We start from the raw sequence: 3,869 nt of genomic DNA on the forward strand, positions 1-3,869 counted from the left end.
ACCAAATTATTCAAACAATAATTAACAATCTAAATATGACAATAATAATAAACCATTGTATTTATTTATTCACAGAAAAACACAAATGTCTTTACATGCTTTTAGGACACACTCCTAACAGGGGATCCTCGCTGGAGGCGGACTCTGGGAAGAGATACAGAGAAAAGGTGTCAGCACCGTGAACGAATTCCTAAATAGAGCCCAGGGATGGATAAACCTGGAGGAGGTGCGAGCATCGACCGTAGGAACCATCCAAGCCCCTGAACAGCCCGCTGGAGTGGGAACGGATGTCATGACAGCGACCCAAACCGTTACATAGAATAACCAGTTGGGTGGAGGCAAGAGAAAAGGAAGCGGCGAAAGCGGCCAGCACAGCCCGAAGAAGAACAAGTCTGTAGAAAAGTTTAAGCCAATCTACGCGACTTACACCGAGCTCACCAACACTAGGGAGAACATTTTCCTAGCAAACTCTGCTCGCCTCCCCTGGAAGAAGTCGGAGCCTTTGAAGCACCAGAAGGCTAAGCGGGACCCCTCCAAGTTTTGTCAATTCCACAACGACATTGGCCACAACACTGACGATTGTAGGCATCTGAAGGATGAGATTGAGACTCTCATCAGAGCCGGACCCTTGGCTCAGTATGCGCAGAATAGAGTTCTCATCGGTAAACCAGCTCCAGAAGCTCCGATAGGTCAGCCCGGGTCTCGGATAAGTCAGGACACCCCTCCTCCTGTGATAGGAGGAGAGATCTCCACGATCTCCGGAGGCCCCCATCTGGCCGACATGAGCAGAGGTGCCTAGAAGAGATATGTCAACGAATTGAAAGCTCATAATGGAGTGGAGTTCGTCCCAGAGCAGCATCTACCCAAACAACAACGATTGGAGAGGCAACCAATCATATTCACCGAGGAAGATGCCAGTCACGTCCAGTTCCCTCATAACGACCCTCTGGTCATAGCTGCCTAGCTCGCCAACCGAAGAGTTAGAAGGATACTGGTCGATAATGGGAGCTCGGTGAACTTGCTGTTCCGGTCTACGCTGGAAAAGATGGGTTTATCTGTCGCCGAGTTGAAAGCCACCTCCATGATGCTATATGGATTTTCTGGAGAAGGGTTGGCAACATTAAGAACAATCGAGCTAGTGATCACCTTGGGAGAGGACCCCTAGACTGTCTCAAAACTCCTCGAGTTTGTGGTCATTGATTGTCCCGCCGCGTACAATGCTATTTTGGGCCGACCTACGTTGATAGCATTTGAAGCCATAACCTCCATCCACCACCTCGTGCTAAAATTCCCCTCTTCCACAGGGATATGCACGGTCCGAGGTGATCAGCTCGCTGCCAGGGAATGCTATAGCATTTCTATGAAGCGAAAATCAAAACCCGGGTAGCAGACGATGACCATCCAGGGTGGGAGTGAGGAATCTCAGGAAATTGTGCCTAGTCCTGAGATTGAAAAACCTCATAATGCCAAAGGGAAGGATATCATCTCAAATAATGATATTGACCCCAGAATAGGTGATGATAGATCCAACTCCAGGCCATCGAAGAGCTCGAGGAGGTAAATATCGACCCATAAGACCCCTCGAAGGTGGTAAAGCTCGAGAAAAATTTATGTAGCAAGAGGAAGGTGGAGTTGATTAGGTTTCTGCAAGAAAATCTAGATGTGTTCGCCTGGTCCCATGGAGACATGATAGGGATCAACCCGAGCATCATCATGCACACCCTCCACTTGGATAAAAGCGTGCCTACAAAATCCCATAAACAAAGGCACCTAGGAACAACCCGAGCTGAGGCCCTAGAGGAAGAAGTAGCTCGACTCTTAAAGTGCGGCTTTATCCGCGAAGCAAAGTTCCCGATCTGGGTCGCCAATCCTGTCCTAGTCCCGAAGCCCAACGAGAAATGGCGGACCTGCATCGATTTTTCCGACCTGAACAAAGCCTGGCCAAAAGATTGCTTTCCCTTACCAAGGATCGACCAACTGGTAGATGCCACGACGGGGCACGAGCTCATGTCTTTTATGGATGCATACTCGGGCTATAACCAGATCACCATGAATCCAGCAGATCATGAACACACTAGCTTCATGACCCCAACTAACGTTTATTGTTACAAGGTCATGCCCTTCGGGCTGAAAAACACCGGGGCTACGTACCAGAGGTTGGTAAATAGGATGTTTACCAGTCAGATCGGGAAAAATATGGAAGTGTATGTTGACAACATGTTGGTCAAGTCGAAAATTGCCGATAACCATGTCTCCGATCTGGAGGAATGCTTTAAGATACTGAGAGAATACGGCATGAGGCTAAACCCCCAAAAGTGTACTTTCGGGGTCGCGTCAGGAAAATTCCTGGGTTTCATTGTCAATACCAGAGGAATAGAAGCGAACCCCGATAAGATCAGGTCGCTACTCGAGATGCCCTCACCCTGGTCGCAAAAAGACGTTCAGAGTCTGACAGGAAGGGTGGCAGCCCTTAATCAGTTTATTTCTAAATCTATCGACAAGTGTTTTCCATTCTACAACTTGCTCCGGGGAAATAAAAAATTCGAGTGGATCGAGGACTGCGAACGCGCCTTCCTCAACCTAAAAGCACATTTGGCCGAGCCGCCCGTATTATCCAAACCAATAGCAGGGGAGCCTCTTTTCCTTTACCTAGCTGTCACGGAAGATGCAGCTAGCGCCGTATTAGTCCGAGAAGAAGACCAAACTCAAAAGCCAGTCTATTACATCAGTAAGAGGCTTCTCGGAGCTGAATCCCGATATCCATTGATGGAAAAGATGGATTTCTGCCTTATTATGACCTCCCGAAAGCTCAGGCTGTATTTCCAGTCCCACTCAATACACGTCATAACCGATCAGCCTTTAAGGCAGGTTTTGCATAAACCTGAAGCATCGGGGCGTCTGTTGAAGTGGGCTATCGAGCTCAGCCAATTTGAGATATTGTACATACCGCGAACTGCAATAAAAAGCCAGGCCCTGGCTGATTTTGTGGCAGAGTGTACAGGGTTCCGAGAAGATCCTGTAGAAGAGTCGGCTCAGGCCTCATGGAAGGTCTTCGTAGATGGCTCGTCTAACGAGAATGGCTCCGGGGTTGGAATCATATTGATATCCCCAGAGGGACATCGATTCCACTCGGCATTATGATTCGGATTTAAAGCTTCCAACAACGAGGCTGAATACGAAGCTTTACTGGCTGGGCTAAGGGTGGCCCAGGAGCTGAAGGCCAGCTCCGTCTAGTGTTACAGCGATTCCCAGCTCGTGGTAAACCAAGTGTTAGGGGAATACCAAGCATGGGGAACCAAGATGGCTGCTTACCTGGCCAAGGTAAAGAAAGAGCTATCCGCATTTGAGCACGGCTCAATCGAGCAGATACCTTGGGAGCAGAATGCCAACGCGGACGCCCTGGCAAAGCTCGCTACCTCTGTGGAGGCGGAGACTTTGGGGCTGGTGCCGGTAGAGTTCTTGGAAAGACCGAGCATAGAGGAAGTCGGGGTGGAGGTTGAGATGATTGACGCCAGACCGACTTGGATGACTCCCATCCTCGAGTATCTCACAGCAGGAAAGTTCCCTGAGGAGCGAAATGACGCAAGGCGGGTACTTTACCAAGCTCCAAGGTATACAGTAATAGATGGGATATTATATCGGCGTGGGCACTCTTTACCTCTCCTACGGTGTGTTCTGCCGAGAGAAGCGAAGACCGTTTTGCAGGAGGTGCACGAGGGTTTTTGCAGAGATCACACTGGGGGCAAAGCCTGTCCCTAAAGATACTAAGGCAAGGGTATTATTGGCCCACTTTGTCAAAGGACTCGATCTCCTACGTCAAAAAGTGTGACAAGTGCCAGTGATTTGCCACAATTTCCCGGGCTCCCCCG

The sequence above is a fragment of the Humulus lupulus genome, chromosome 6 (assembly GCF_963169125.1).
Source record: "Humulus lupulus chromosome 6, drHumLupu1.1, whole genome shotgun sequence".
Lineage (NCBI taxonomy): Eukaryota > Viridiplantae > Streptophyta > Magnoliopsida > Rosales > Cannabaceae > Humulus > Humulus lupulus.